Source organism: Triturus cristatus, chromosome 8 (assembly GCF_964204655.1).
Source record: "Triturus cristatus chromosome 8, aTriCri1.1, whole genome shotgun sequence".
Classification (NCBI taxonomy): Eukaryota; Metazoa; Chordata; class Amphibia; order Caudata; family Salamandridae; genus Triturus; species Triturus cristatus.
Genome location: NC_140591.1, coordinates 653293321 through 653310436, shown reverse-complemented (window position 1 = coordinate 653310436; position 17116 = coordinate 653293321).

Below are 17116 nucleotides of genomic sequence, written 5' to 3'. Positions count from 1 at the left end.
AGCTTCCCCCTAAGAAACCTACGCAACGAAAGCCAAAGTCATCGCATCCTCCCCCTACAGATCGGAGCCGGCGCATCCACCTCTGCTGCGTGAAGCGGGGCTGCTGCAAAGCCTCCCCAGGATCTCAGGAGTATCGCATCGCCTTTGCCATCTTCCTTGTGATAGCTTTTGGGAACCTTATCGCAACTACAGGTACTGTTGGGCACGAGAGTGTCGCATTTTGTGCATTGAGAGTCGCATTGTGCAGGACACTGACTTTTACATCCTGGAGTACTTTCTGCCAACTCTTGAACTATCTTTAAAGTAACCTTTTGAATTATATGTTGGTTTGTCTGTAGTATTTGGTCTTGTGAAGTTTTTAGTAAAGATACCTTATTTTTCTAAAACTGGTGTGGAGTAAATCTGTGGTGTTTTCACTGTGTTACTGTGAGTGTTGGTACAAATACTTTACACATTGCCTTTGATAGCCTAGACTGCTCAAGCCAAGCTACCTAGAGGGTGAGCAGGGGTTATCTTAACAGTGTATCCCCCTTTCCCTGACTAGAAGCAAGGGTCCCTACTTGGACAGAGGTACCTACCCTGCCAACTAGAGACCCCCAGATCTAACACCTGGCATTAGTTTTTGGGGCTGCCTCAGATTTACACCTCCTTCTAAATTTGTGGCAGCGTCAAAAACCAATGGGTGTTGCGGTGGAACACCCACAGCAACATCAATTGCACGCCCGTTTCACGCAGATACCTGTGTTAAACGGTAGCATATTTACAAAGCAGAGTTGAGCCACAAAAAGTTGCTTAATGGCACTTTGTAAATATGGTGCAGGGCATTCTGTTACCAGAGCGACAAAATAAGTGACCCTCCAGTGGTGCTAAGGGCTTGTACATATGCTCCTATATATTTCTGAGGTTTATTGGCTTAGGATTGAAATATGTGTTTGCAAATGGGGAGTGAAACTCATTCAGTAAGGACAGTGATCAAGAAGATGTGGACTTGGAGTACTGAAGCGTACTGGTAAGTAAGTGGATCAATTTTTAGATTTGTCCTATTCCTTGTAATTGGTGGCGCACCTTTAAATTTGTACTATTGCTCAGTAGTATTTACAGCATGTTCGGATTTACACCATCACTCATTCTTTGTGAGCGCTTGCTCAAATTTGCAACAAAACATATTGAGTATCAGGCTAGATTTACAACACTCAGAAATATATATGATACAAACATTTAATAATACATTTAATTTAATAATTTGATATAGCTCACAAACACTCATGAAGGAGTATCTCAGTAATCATTAGTGCGTGTTTACTTTTGTACCCTCACTCACTAATCCTTAGTTTCAGCAGTACCCATATTTGCACCTTTGTTCAATAATAGGATGACCATTCTATATGTTAGTTGCAAATATAATAATAAGCCATGATTATATGTAAATGAGAAAGGCCCTTATTTCTAGCATAGTACGGGGCAATGATAATATTATATGTGATTGAACTGTTACTTTTGATTAGGTTATGTATGATAACCAAAAGATAGGAATACACAACTTTTTGAGTGATACCATTCTAATTTTATTTTTATGATTACAGGTACTAATTCCCATTAAACAGATGTTTACCATCTATGTAGACAACCAACATTATGTTTTTGGTATTTCAAATTTCGACCTACATAGCAGGTAACCTACTCTATGGTATTGATTATATAATTAAACAGCAATTTATACTATATACAATAATTCATAGCACTTTACGTTTTAGCTTATCTATAAAACATCGTTCAAAGACGGAACAGTGATTCTGAAGTAAAACGATTAATGTTAGCAATACGTGATAATAAAAGTATAAAGACATAATTCCTTTATTAACCAAGTTTATATTGAGGGCTTTGTTTAGAACCCTAAAATTAACTGGTGCCCTAATCGTGTTTAATAAACTGTTACAGATTATAATCCATAAAACCCAAGAAATGGGGAGCTCTATCTTTAGCGAAACGCATGCCAGCTGCATAACAGATAACTGTAAGCATTGATGCAGAAATTTAATCACTTAGGTGACCTTTGGGATATAACTGGAATTATTAGACTCCATCTTCTCTATATTCCATCTTGCACCTTTTAGACCAACTTTCTTTATTCATTTCTCTTTTGTCCAGTAGGTTTAAATGAAGGCAATCAATATCATTGATATGTATAATTGATTAAAATGTTTAACTCAGTATAACCTCTTATTAGGGGTAATATAAAGATATTATATTGTAAATTGAAAGAATAAAGTGTTTCTTAGTGTATTTTTACTATTTTCAGGTAATTTTGTGGCAATTCCTGACGAAGGTGTATGTTACGCCGAAAAGCGCGTCGAAGACTATTATTCTGCCACTTCTTGATTTTTATTGTGATTTTATCTATGTCAATTATGTTCTGTAATATCATGAAAACATTGTTTTCTATATGACATTAAATTTGTGATTTAAAAAAAAGCTGTTTTTATATCTATCTCTATTGAAGCTTTCCACTGAGATTTTTACACTGAGTTGATTTCCATTACATATGCAAATGTAGACTGTTATGTTTTTCATATGTTAGTTGCCTAGGAATTTGTTTTCTAGTGTATTGAACTGTTACTGCCAGTTAAGTTTTCCCTAGTACTGTGCAATTATGACTAAAACCCCATGGAATGAGGAATTACTATGTGAGACAGATTTTTCCAGTTGTAACACCACAGGAAATTCTCCATTGCATGTGATTTTGTGGCATACATTTGCCAACTGCTCTAATCAGTTTTTTAAGCAATTTGCAGACCTCTGGGTGGGTGGCGATGGAGGAAGGGTAGGGAGAGTATGGAGAGGAAGGTAATATATTAGGGCAGAGAATTGTAAATGCCAGCCATTAGAAAAATAATGCAGAATGAAGCTTGGCTGCAGCCAAATCATTATATGATATTCCTGGCAGGAATTAGTGGGAGAGAAAAATTGGGACAGGTTCTCCCACATTAGAAAAACTGCCTTTAGAAAAGCCGACTCATAATTAGCTACATTGTGTTTAATCAGTTTACACTTTACACCTCCTTATTTGTCCCTAGTAGTGGTTTCTTCACCTGCTCTTTCTTATACTGCCAGCTCCACAAGGGTGCAGTAATACAATCTGCTACTGGATTTACCTTTAACTTAAGCAGAAAGACTGAATAGCTCCAAGTTATTAGTAGAGGTCCCTTGAAAAGCAGAAATGAGGAGGTTCCTTAATGTCTCTCCAGAAGCCTCTCTGACATCAGTGGAAAGGGTGCAGTACCTCAGGTCAACACTAGAGGCTTTTAAGAACTCACCAGAAGTGGTGAAGGAATCTCAGATCCTTACTAAAGGTCTCTTGGGAACCAGTCACAACGTCATGCCTTTAAATGCAACTCTGCATGACATCAACCCTGGTTAGAAGGAAGATAAGGTACTGCAACTTGCTGTACATGTCAGTGAAACACTTGCATGGAATTGTGATATTGTCTAACGAGTTATAGATGCTCAATAAGCAACTGGAATCTTGCACTCTTTAAATAAAGGGTAATTTGTGTACATGGCTGTAGATAACAATTGCCTGCTCACAGTAACAAGGAAAACAGGCCAACTTCTAAGGATGATGCAAACTTACATGTACAGCTGATAGCAGCAACAATACATTTTATTATGAGCCCAGGCACTGCCTAAAAATGAGTTTTCGAAAGCTGCTATCTCCACAAAATGTAGAAGAGCTTGCACATTTTTTAGCACAATTATCACTCCACTTCACTATAATCACATTTCTACTGAATGCAGATGATCCTTTCTCTGCCTTTCCACAGACTTTTGTATTGTAGCTGCGTACCCATAATCCATTGTTTTATTTTATGATAAGATAACAATCTATTTTATATTTTCAGTTTTGTACAAAATATGCATATTTTGTTCTTTACAAGAGCTGAATAATAAAAAGTTCCATTAGCTAAAGAAAATGAATATTTGGTGTTGTAATCAGGGTGACCAAATGGTGATAAACTGAAAGGAATTTGCAAGGATTCAGCTTCAGTTCCAGAAGAAATGTGAAGTAAACTATTTATTTGTGAGCATGATACTTTGGGTGGTGCTGTTTGTTTCAGGAGCACAAATCTAGTTTTCAAAGTCAAATGTACTTGTAGGTTTCTAGTGCATTTGTAGTAAACTATTATGAATGTTTGCTGTAACAGTGTTAGACTAGAGGGAGTGGTAATAAAATGTTCTGGTTTGTTTCAAAGACGATACGAACACATATGTTATGTAAAACAAGGTGAACTGGTGCATCAAGCCTGTTGTATGTTGAAACAATCTAAGTCACATTAGTAACCATCAGGTCAAATGGGGATCAATCACATAAAATAGGCACAGTAGTGGAGCAGCTTAATTTCTGCTCTACCTTTTTATTTGATTAGGCCACGTATATATTTATTCATGGCCTCATGCATTTGTGTGATTTGCAAATGAAACCACCTACAAAACAAAAAGAAGTGAGAATGTTTTTTGGGAATGGTGGGCACCTGCCCCCAGTATATACCCAGCTTTTCCTTAGTGGTTATGTCTTTATAGAGGCTGACACACAGGAATGTATTGAAACCAGTGCCCTGGAACAGTGATGGTTTTGGTTGCCTTCATAGAGTTGAAAAAAAGCCTCTGCCCGTGCCCCAGCACTAGGAATACCTGATTCCATCAAAACGTTTTTGCAGTGAGAGGGAGGGATGCGCACTCTCAGTGCTTACACAAACACATGGAAGTGCCCATAGACCTCTGGCTTATTTTTCAGCTGCCTTAGATCCCGTATGTTATGTTATATCAGCTTATAGAGCGCACTAATACCCGAAGGTATCCTGGCGCTATAGCAGAGTGTCTGGAGGGGAGATGAACAGAACTCGAGACCAGGAGCGACGTCAAGGCCTAGACTGAGAACAGCCAGGTCTTCAGGCCTCTTCTAAAGGAGAGGAGATCAGAAGTGGACCTAAGAAAAAAAGGAAGTTCGTTCCAGGCATAGGAAGCCTTAAGCACAAAGCTCTTACCACCCCAGTTGGCCTTTTTGGCCCTGGTGATGACAGCCAATTTTGCATCCCTGGAGCGAAGAGCTCTCCCCGGATGATACCACTGGAAACGTTCTCTAAGGTCCTGTGGTCCAACTCCGTTTAATGATTTGTGTGCTATACAGAGTGCTTTGCAGAAGTATCTGTGGCTTTGCCCAGATGTCTTAAATCTGTGACTGCTGTGGGTGTCAGCATATAGAGATATAAGACATTGTGATGGGTCATCCTTTAATGGTGTACATGCGTCACTCTGTGGAAATACTGTGAACTCGTACTTGCACACAGAGTTTGGCAAACAACCGGCTGACCCGGCTAAGAATGTAACTTTAAAGAGATGTTCTGTTTTGAACCCTGCTACTTTGTTGCCTCTTCCTGAAAATGATGATGATGAAAATGAAGTGGAACATGACTGTCACTATGTCAGTAAACAGTGCACAAAGCCAAGACCAAATATACAAGACAAACCACTACCTAAACTTGATTTTGCATCATTTGTTGATGTCTCATGTTGGCAAGACCATGAAGGAAATTTACGAGCTGCTTATGCAGTCTGTACAGTTTTAGGAGTAGTAGAAGCTTTGTGGCCCCGAGGAGTGTTCTCAGCCCAAGTGGCTAAATTGAATGCTCTTACTATGGCAGACCAACAGAAAGTGACCATTTTGACTGAGAGTTAGTACAGCTTTGGTGTTGTTCATGATTTTGGGTAGTAAGGGTCCCTGAGGAGGTTTATGACCTCCTCTGGCCCCTCTAACACCAAAACGATTAAACATCTAGTTGAAGGCCAACAAATCAATCAGGTAGAAACTTGTAAGTATTTGGGGTTTTTATAGACTCAGAGCTAAAGTGGCATTCACTTATATCCCAGAATGTTTTGGCCTTTAACAGAGTGACATGTAGCATCAAAGATTTCTGCCATAGACTAGAACAAACTCACATCAAATCGGTCCTGAAAATTTACTGGACCAAGTGCATCTCCTTAGTGAACTATGGTAGCGGAATCTGGGGCTATGGTCGGGTTACCCCAAAGTATACCTTCTGTAATTGTCCATGAGGAATTAGGTATAGACTTCCTCATCGACCAGTTATGCCTTGGCCCTTTAATGCTTTGGAACCTGATTTGGTTAAAGGAGGAATGTAGCTTTAGCAGATTAATTCTGCAAGACTATTTAAATTTGGAAAAATCTTTCCTTATCCCGTGGCTGGCGTAGGTGGATGGTAAACTGCGGGCTCTGGGGAGGTCCGATTTGTTTGATAAACCCTTTAGGTTAACACGTTCAGTGGGCAAAAGGGCAGTGTCACCGCTTAGGGAAAAGTGGATGTCACAGCATGGGGATTTAGTATTAGCAACACACTACATAGAACCATATTTAACCTGGATCATAACACGCCATCAATGTCGCCAGTTGATCTATTCCAGGTTGAATTTATTCCCTCACCTTACCCCTTCTAATCACAGTTGTTATTCATACCTGGACCTGTCCCGCTGTAATTGTGATACTATAACGATTAATGATACTTTACATGTCATTATGATCTGTCCTAAATATAATAATTAGCGGCATACGTTTCTAATTCCAATTTTAAAACCAATGAATTTTTCTCAAGTCAGGCCCACTTTACTGTCTTTACAGCTTTTAAATTCACCATTTGTCTGCTTTTGTTTTGTGCGTTTCCTTTCGGTAGTGTTAAAATATGGATGATTTTGACCGTGATAACTTGTGCATGAATATTTATATGTTATGTCTTTTATGATTTTATTTGTAAAATTGAATAAAGAATATTGACTGAATGACTGACCTCTTCTGGGTCACCCATTAGGAACAGAGAGCAGATCTGAAAACTCCTTAAGGCATTGCAGATGCCTACCCAAATTGCAGTTGACTAGTGGGCTGCACATTGCAAGGGGAATGGCTATGTGACATTTGGTAACAGATATGTGAACAAGGTTGCAAAGTATCGAGCTTGCACTTTTAATGGTGAATATACAAATGATGTGCCAGACGAGACCAACTACTACCTTTTGTTAATGACATCTGATACTTGGGAGGAAATCAAGAGGTTACAGGAAGAAGTGACAGAGGTACAACAGCAGAGTTGGGTTAATGGAGGTTGCGTTAAGAGAGATGAGAATGAGATCTGGGTTTCGAGAGATGGCAGAAATGTATTGCCAAATAGTTGTTGTCACCAATGGCTAGGCATTATCGTGGTCTGACTCATGTAGGGAGGTAAGCAATAGTCCGGTTGTTCAGGCAGGCCTGGTGCAGTCCCAGGTTTAGATTAATGGCTAAAGCCATGTGCCACTGATGTGTGTCAACAGAACAATGTAGGAAAAAGGACAGCGGTGGCATTGAGCCACATAGGAAGGTCAGATGGTCCCTTTAATAGGATGCAGTCGGACTTCATTTAGATGCCTGTGTGTAATGAACTGAAGTACGTGTTGGTTCTTGAGTGTATCTTTTCACGATGGCTTGAGGCATACCCCCAAGAAGGAACAATAGTCTCACAGTAGCAAAGTTGTTGTTAAAAGAATTAATTCTCAGATTTCGCTTCCCGACTTATTTGGAATCTGACCGAAGCACACTCTTCAACAATGAAATCCTGAGAATGTTGTGTGCCAATTTACAGGTTGAACATAATTTACAAGTTGAACACAGTCTGCATTTGAGTTACAGACCTGGGACTTTAGGTCTCGTGGAGCAGGTCAATGGGACTTTGGAATCCAAGCAGGCAAAAGTGTGTGCTTCTATGTCTTTGAAATGGACTGATGCTTTGTTGCTTGTGTTAATGAGTCTCTGCAGCATACCCGATCACAGGACAAGATTGTCCCCCATGAGATCATCATGGGCAGGGCAATGAGGTTGCCAGCTGTACTTGTGAACATTACTGATGATCTGATGCTTGAGAACTAGGCCCTTTGTTGGGGTCCGATTCTGGCTCTGTCACAACCACAAGACTAGCCTCTCATTCTTCAATTTCGACAACCAACTCCCCAGTATCCTCCTCAGGTGGAACAAGTGCTGTTTCAGGTTCTTGCTGGTCCCCTAAAGCTTGACTAACCTGCTCCTGTGATCTCTTGACCACTACTGGCACTTCTGAGAGAGATACTGTTATATTATCAAGGGGACACAGAACTCGGCGATTATGGGCACCATGTATCCAGTTCAGGAGGCTGCCCCACTTCATAACAGTCGTGTTGAAAAGGATAATTCGGAAGTGTCCACACCAGCGAGGCATCAGACAACTCTTTCGGACATGTTCCTTCACCAAGCTCCAGGCTCTAGGACCAAGGTCATGGCACTACTCCTGATTAGGCGGGTGGTGGTGACTTCGACCTGATGAGACACAGAATGCAGTACATCATCCAGTCCTTTTAAAAAATCAAGTGGAACCGCAAGTGACTGCTAGAGAACATTGGCAGAGAAGGCAGAAGAGGGACAGACTGGTCCTGCAGGGAGAAGGTGAACTCCCCGTCACCACGGAGGATACTGAGGATTCTGATCTGAGTGACGGAGGAGGAGAGGAGACTTTACTTAGAAGGTCAAAGCGAGCAAGAGTGCCCTGTCGGAGGTACTTTTCCCCTGAATAGACTTACTTCCTTGCAAATGACAGGGAGAACGTGTTTTGGAAATTCTTGGATCACTATGAAAGTTCAGTTGAAATTCTGAAATTTGATCTTCAGTTTTATCTTACTTTTGAACTTCCTCTGTTTACGAGATTGTGTGCTTTGAGACATCTATTTCTGGATGTGGCTGAGTTTCCTTTCTTGGATGCGGATGAGTACCCTGTACTAGTCGATGAACTGAAACACTTCTTTCTGGAACTGATTGTTAATGAACTTTAATAGTTTCTTATTAGAGACATTTAAATAAACTTTGTAGGGAAGAAAGAATAGTACTGAGGCATGGGGCAGCTGAAGGAGCTTAATGCTGTCCTTTAGAAGAACACAAATTAGGGCTAAGGAAGACTCACAAAGACCTTTGTCCATATTCTTGTTGCATATCATTTGAACTTTAGTTTTTCTGCTTACACAGATGGAAACTGACAGAGAAGATTCTGCAGCTGCTACATTCTACCCAAAGGTTTAGGTTCTGACAAAGAAAGGACAGCCAGTTCTAATACTAATGAGCATAGATACATCATAGCATGCACACTAATAGTTGTAGTTGTAGTACTAATCGTATGGCTTAGTTAAGAAATTGAGCATCAGGTAAAGGGAAATCTGCCCACCTTGACCTTATATTGGGAACATTAAGGAAAGCTGTGTATGAAAGTTGATCAGAGTTATATATAGACACATTATTTATAGGGAAGAGCATTGTAAATATACTTTTGAGGTGAGAGGGAATAATTACCTTTTCTTGGAGTGAAGCGATTCTGTGATTCCTAGAGTGTACTTTATTTGTGGACAGTATGCATATTTTAAATTGCCCATAGGTGGCACGGTATAGGTTATCTTGTTATAGTTTTCCTGAAGATTTACTATGTGAAACATTTAAATGATCCTGTAGGGGAAACGAGACCTAGAACTAGATGAGGTGTTAGTGCAGCGGAAGTAGTAGGAGATATTTTTGGTGCCAAAATCCCGTCTGTAGTAGTAATTGTAAATTATCGGAAAATTAGAAAGCTGTCTATAATAGTGGATAAATTGGCTCTTAGTACCACAATTCTTTATTACTTGTAAATACTGTGGGCCCGATTCACAGAACTAATCTGATACCAAATCCTAATCTTACTACTTTTGGTATTTTCAGAAGGCACTTAGTAGTAGTAAAGTTAGGATTTTGTCTTAAGTTTGACTTAAGACAAACCTAAGACAGACTTAAGACCAACTTAAGACAGACTTAAGACAGACTTAAGACAGACTTAAGACAGACTTAAGACAAACTTAAGACAGACTTAAGACAAACTTAAGACAGACTTAAGACAAATTTAAGACAGACTTAAGACAGACTTAAGACAAAATCCTAACTTTACTTTACAGTATGCCTACTAAATGCCTTCTGTGAATACCAAAAGTAGTAAATTAAGGATTTTGTCTCAGGTTAGTTCTGTGAATCGGGCCCTGAGATGTTTGCGATACGTTCTATTGTTTTGCAAAACAGACTTGCACTAAACCTTTTACTCACAAAGGAGGGCGGAGTGTGAAGGATGGTAAAAGTTCAGCAATGCTATACTTACAACCCAGATGAAGGTAAAGTAGAGAAATATATTCAGAACAAATCTGGGTTGACAAAAGTTTTGAAAGAGTTAGAAGTGACAGGTGCTTGAGAGTCTATCAGAAGTGGATTTGCTTCAATAGGCAAGTGGTTTGGAGGCTTGGGAAGTGGAATTCTAGCTGCCATATTGAAACCTCTTTTGATAATTACTCTTTGTGCAGTATTTCTACTTATGACCTTTAAGGGATACAAGTATGCACAAGTTAGAAGGGGAGTGAAAAGGAAACTGGCAGATCTAGAGTTAGAGGAGAGTCAGAGTAAGTATTATGATGACATGAAAAGCCTGGAAGACTCTAGACGAAAGTTGCTCTAGACTACAAGGCTTTAGATGGTCCATCTGATAACATCAGATTGTATCCTGTGATGGCTTGATTCGCCATCAGTGGGGTGACTAGTGCAGCGTAGTTTTGGCTCCACCTTTTTGTTTGATTAAGCCACTTATATATTTATACATGATATCATTTATTAGTGTGCCGTAACATTGTTAACATAATGTAGTGTACCAGAACAGATACAGAAGGTGCATTTCCTGTGCAATCTCGACATTTATATGAGTGTGCATATTAACATTTTTCTTGTGGTAACATCAAATTGCAGTACTCATATATATCTGTATTAGTGTGGTATGAATAATATTGTTAATTCTTATATGTTCATGTAGTCATTTGAACAACACTTTGCATTTATTCTATTACCAAAAATGTCTCCATTTGACTAGTATTCTGCATATATACAATAACTGTTTATGTATCTGTAATTATACAGTTAAAAATGTATTGAGATGCTTGCCACACTAACAAGGCCTTAAGCATTTGGATTTCTTAATGTTTCGTTTTCAACTTGAATGTTTGCTTTAGATGCAATGTTTATCTCTTCTCTGCAGGTGCGATTGTTTGATCTTAAGTATAAATAGGCTTTCCTGTTTTCAGTTTCTATTTTTGGTAAATTCTGGTGGGTTTTTTTCAGTTTTTCAAGTGATTTCAACACTTTAAAAAAATAGTGGCCATCAGTGGTTATTCGCTCCATTAAAAACAACATAAACAGTGTTTTTCCAATGTTTATGGAACTTTTTGCTTTTATTATTTCATGTTTTCTGCACTGATAGTGCATGGTATATAGACAGTGTATGTACCGTGTATTTGAGGTACAAATACATTTTTACAAACTTATCGAAGCACACCATACAATACTTCTTCAGTGAGTCTTTGGTCATGAACGCTCGCTCTTTACTTCCCATGTAAACTTTTATCTGTGATAAAGCCCTACCAACATTGGTGCTTGAGACAGGCAACGCCAAAATAGCCAGTACACAATTTGCTAACGCTGGCCACTGACATAGCTTTCCATGTCATTACTGGTGTACCTGAAGATTGTGATTATCTGTGACAGGTTCTGCAACATATACGTGGAACTGGGCACATATTCCCTCAGTTATTGATATCAATCACAATTGGGGAGGGGCGCTTAATTCGCCCAAGCATTGCTTCGTCACACAGAGGCTTCATTCCTCCGTTAAATTGAATTTTTTCAACACGGACCCCGAGCCGCTTGACTCTGGGACTTTCAGCCCGCATCTAAGTTGGCCTTCTGCCCATCTCCCGGGCGTGCTTTGCCCTGATTCCCATGGCTTGCACCAGTTCCCCAATCTCGGGGCTTACCCTCCAAGATCGATTGTGTATCTTCAGATTGACTCAACGCCCCGCCGTACTTGATTTCCCATGAATCATTCCTCTCTTAGTTGGAGCACTACCCAAAATTTATGACCATTGTCCTGCTGATGACCTGCAATCATTCAAGTTGAAACGCCATCGACTACCCAGCCTTGAACTCAGGCGCTGTTGTGGTCAATCTATTTTCCTGAATATCAACAAAAACACTGTATATAACGTGCTTTTTTGACCACCGTTATTCTATTGTAATTTTGTCGCCGTTCAAGCTCTCACTCACACGCCCAGTGTCACACTCCTTGTCACTGTGCCGCTCCACTCTCTCACTCACACGCCCAGTGCTTACCCTGTGTGTTAAGGTCATTATGTATTTATGTACTGTAGTGCTTCTTAACTACTCGTGAAATTATAGTTTATTTTCACTTTCCCTTACCAACGTTGTGGTCTCCCTCCTTTTTCCCCTCCCCAATTGTGATTGATATCACTGCTTTAAACTGTCTTGTTTTTAAATGCTATCCAGCTGAGACATTGTTTTTGTTATAAATTGAGCCCGGTCTCATCTGGGTTAACGGGCCTTACTCCTGTTATTGTTCCTCAGAGTTATTGAAGCAGTAAAAAATGAGAGAGCACTTTTGAAACTCCGGAGATAATTTCCCTTTATGGAAGGGATCTATAACTTGTGCAGAGTACCACAGTGAGGCTTCATTGACTTCAAATGCCATGGTTGGTGAAGGGCTATTTCTCATACATTGTGAAATAAAAGTTCCTGAATTGCTCAAAAACATTTCTTTGCTTACAAAGTGGCAAGCCCTCTAACATGGAACATGTTGCAGTGGCAAAGTCACTAAAAGTGTCGCCCAGCCTACTCACAAGGAGATGTTTAACATCTACCCCAATTATGCTGAACACTTGGTTGACAACCTTTTGCAGCAGCATTCCAAGTGACACTGCATTCCATGTTTTTCAAAAGTCTGGTATCATGTTTTCACCAGTATCCCAGATGCTTTGCGACTGCACTCTTTTCACATATACCTGTCACTATACCTTGCATTGAATGTTTAAAGCCTGGGGTGTTTGGCAATTCACTTACTATCCAGACTGACTCAATAGAAAAGGCGGCCTATGTATCAAGGGTTTTTACCCATTCTCTGTGGGTAAATGTGATGGTACATATTGGGAAAGATTCTTATGAAACCTACATTTTTCCTCAAGACTCAAATGTAGCCAAAAAATCAAATATGATTTTGATATTTCCTTATTCTCTACAGTTTATAAATAAATGAACAACACCTAAAACAAGACCACAAAAGTGAAAAAAAGGAAGAAGAAACAATATTTTAGTGACATCCCTAAACAACAAAACTCAAGCAGAATAATGTTAGTCCAGTCTTTCTTACTGCTACCTTATATAACAAAGTTACATTGTAATGGTCTCTCCAGGAAGAAATAAAAATTACTCTTTCACTCTCCTTTTCCTATCTCTGAATGGCATTTAGTGTGTTGTTGTGCAGTGTTTTTTCCAGTGTTTATATGTTTACACTGGTAAGGGCTATTTCCCTTCCAGTGGGGTTTATAAGTTATAATAGGTTTAAACCTAAAACCGCACAGCCTATGTATAAAGAAGACACATTGTTTGAGAGAGATAGTGAGGTTCGGGAGTAGTACTTTTGGCAAGCGTGAGAAGCCTTAACAAACAAAGGAAGAGCTACTGCGGACCAAAGGAAAGAGTTTCAAGTGTATTGCCAGGTTGTTTGAGGTAGAACATAATGAGGCATGTGACATGGGATTCTTGAAGGTTATTTTCAGGGTTTAATTGATAATCACAATTCAGTTTGTTCAGACTATTATTGGATTTAGAGAGGTTCAGACCTCTTTGCGACATCTCTGTTGTTCGGCTTCATGCCATACAATATGCTTTCCCTTTAGAGAACTTCTACAGAGGTTCTGCTATGCTGACACTTTTCTCCTTTAATGAATTTAATTAGAGTTTCCTAATCCAGTATCATTTAGAGTAAATTTAGATTAGGAGATTTGGCTTTTCCTCGGGTATAACAGGAAAGAGGACCGCAAATCGTAGACTGTTCGTCAAATCCTCTTTTTAATATTTTGCATTGCGAATATGGAATTTCTTGCATGTTTTATGTTGCTAAGGCTAAACTTAATTCATCGTATTGGACTGCCTGTAGTAATCCTGTATTGATTCAATATAATCCAGAGACTTGTGTATTTCAGCCTGACTTTGCATTTGTAATAATACATACATAAACCAATCTTCCGCCTCGGACATTTACTGTGTGGCCAATAGGGTTGCACTGTAATTGTTAAATTGTAGTATAACCTGACTCCTTTTAGTCCTCAGACACCTAGAAACTTCAATTTCAAAGAAAAGGGGACTAAACACTGTGTGTTAACAAACGCTAATGATAGGTTATTAACAAGGTGCAACCAAAGTTTTCTTAAAATGGAGTGTTTGATTTGTATACCAACAGAAGCTGAGCTATTCCTGTGAACTGTCAGCATGTGGTTTTAAATGACACTTAAGTCTGCATAAGGCTTGGAGTAAATTTATATTGAGACAAATGGAATTAAGAACCAAGTCAAGCAGGTACTTTGATATTTGAAACATATTGGTTTTCCTGTGTAAAAAGTTTAATTCAATGACAGAATGCATTACACTGAACTGAAGTGATGTTTGGAGTTGAAAAGATGAGGTCAACCTGTGTTCAGGTAACATCCCCTTGAAAGCCTTTCTTGTCAGTAGCTGTCTATATGATTTTGTTTATATACCCTACTTCCTAAATGTGGCAGGTATAAATAGGAGATCAATATTGCTCCAATAATTCAGCAATGCTTCTGCCCTAAGCCCAGGGCCACTGGAATTATGTGTTAGGCAAAAACCAAATTATGCATCAGGGTTGAGTAAATAATGCAGCAAGAAAAGGCAAATTATGCAGTGTAATGCAGCACATTTTCCTACAGTATTATTTCATTATTTTGTCACTTTTACACTGTTTGGGCATTGGTGGCACCTCTTTAGTACCAGTTTAACACCCCAATATAACAATAAGCAACAGAAAGGTGACCAGCCTACCTGTGTAAAGGGCCTTCCATTGCTCAGCAACACGCTTCTCTGCATCTTTAGTAACTTTTCAACTGTTTGAGCTAGAAACAAAAACATTTGTCATCATAAATTGAGTCAAGTCTTAGCAGAAACACTGGTGTCCATGCCGCAGCCCCAGTCTCTACTTAGACCAACGATACCCAGCATTATCTTGATAATTATATTAATCAGTGAAATCACACTTCTGATCAGATTGCACCTTTAAAAACTAAGGGGCATATTTACGAGCACCAATGCATTGCTGTTGCACCACGCAACATAATACAAGAGCGTCGCAACCTGAAAAAGAGAATTATGGAGCCACCCAAGGCCACCTTGCATGTCCCTGTGTGGCTTCATAAATCTAGAGTAATATTACACAGTGCAAATCACTGCGTTGCATTACTCTGTGCCAGAGAAGCGTTTCAATGGGTGCTGGCTGTGTGTTTCCATGCAACATCTATGGATTTTGACGCATTCCCAGATTTACAACAACAGGTAAACCTGGGAACGCGCCGTAAAGATACACCAACCTAGAAGATAAGTTACGAGGAGAAGTATCTTTGTTTATCCTTGTTGCTTCCTCTTTCTATATGTGCTATATGTTCTATATAAGAGAATTAGGGAGCCACCCAAGGCCACCTTGCATGTCCCTGTGTGACTTCATAAATCTAGAGTAATATAACACAGTGCAAATCACTGCATTGCATTACTCTGTGCCAGAGAAGCGTGTCAATGGGTGCTGGCTGTGTGTTTCCATGCAACATCTATGGATTGTGACGCATTCACAGATTTACAACAACAGATAAACCTGGGAACGCGCCAAAAAGATACACCACCCTAGAAGATAAATTACGAGGAGAAGTATCTTTGTTTATCCTTGTTGTTTCCTTTTTCTATATGTGCTGCATTCTGCATCACACATAGAAAGTGGAAAAAGCCTCTTAGGATTGTTTTTGCGCAGGAAGATGCCCCTTCCTGTACAAAAACAATCCTGCATGCAACACAGGCACCCTTGCACCACGGTGCAAGGATGCCTGCGATGGCACTAGGCAGCCCATTGGTCACCAGTGCAGGGCAAAGGCCAGGAATGGGACATATTCTTTTTAAAATGGCACATTCCTGCTCTGTCACACAGCGCAGCAAAATGACTTGTTGTGCTGAATGACTTTTTTTGTAAATATGCCCCTGGTTGTTCAGAATAACTTAAACTGATGCAAGGCAGTTCAATGTCAATTTGCTTAAAATGCATCAAAGTCTCTATCAACTTGAACGTTGTCGGCATCATAGTTACTCCACCTGAAAACAGTTTGCAGGATTCTTTGAAAATACGATATCCCTGATTAGATCTAGCCTTACTGAGTGGAAGGTCTAGCTTACTGTAAGAAATTGGGTTATTGGTTGAGGGGATGAGAGTCTTTCTCAAGAAACAACCACAATCCTTGTCTGTGTAAACTAAACTAACCCCTTACCTGCTGGGCTTTTCCCCTCCCCCACAGTGCTGAGCCCTTTTATGGCTATTTAGTGTAGTTTGCCCTTAGGCCTGCATCATTTTTTCCCACATAAGGTATCCACTCCAATTTTTCGTCCTTTTTTACCCATACTAAAGATTCCTAGGGCTTGTGGATTTCCCTGGAGGGAACCGAGAAATTAGGCAAAATATATCTAAATTTAACGTTTTTAGGAAAAATAGAACAGTGTGCCCTGGGTGAAAGTGTCTGCTTTTTAAATCCTAAACATTGGATCTATGAATAGTTTGCTTTGATAAAGTCACCATTTCTCCAGCTTTCAGGAACATGCAGAGCAGTGACAAACAAAACTAATGTTGTACCACTGTTTTGACATTTTTCAAAGAGGTAGCCCATTTTTCCAATGTTTTGTGCTCTCATCCTATTTCCTGTAGGTGATAGAAACCAATGTGAAACCCATAGGTGATCTAGGAAAACTATAGATTTCTAAAACTTAGAAAAAATTCTGAATTCAGCAAGGGGTAGTATTTGTAAATCCCTCCATGTTTTCCCAAAGCAAATAATGGTTAAAATAATAAAATATTATACATGAGTAGGAAACAAC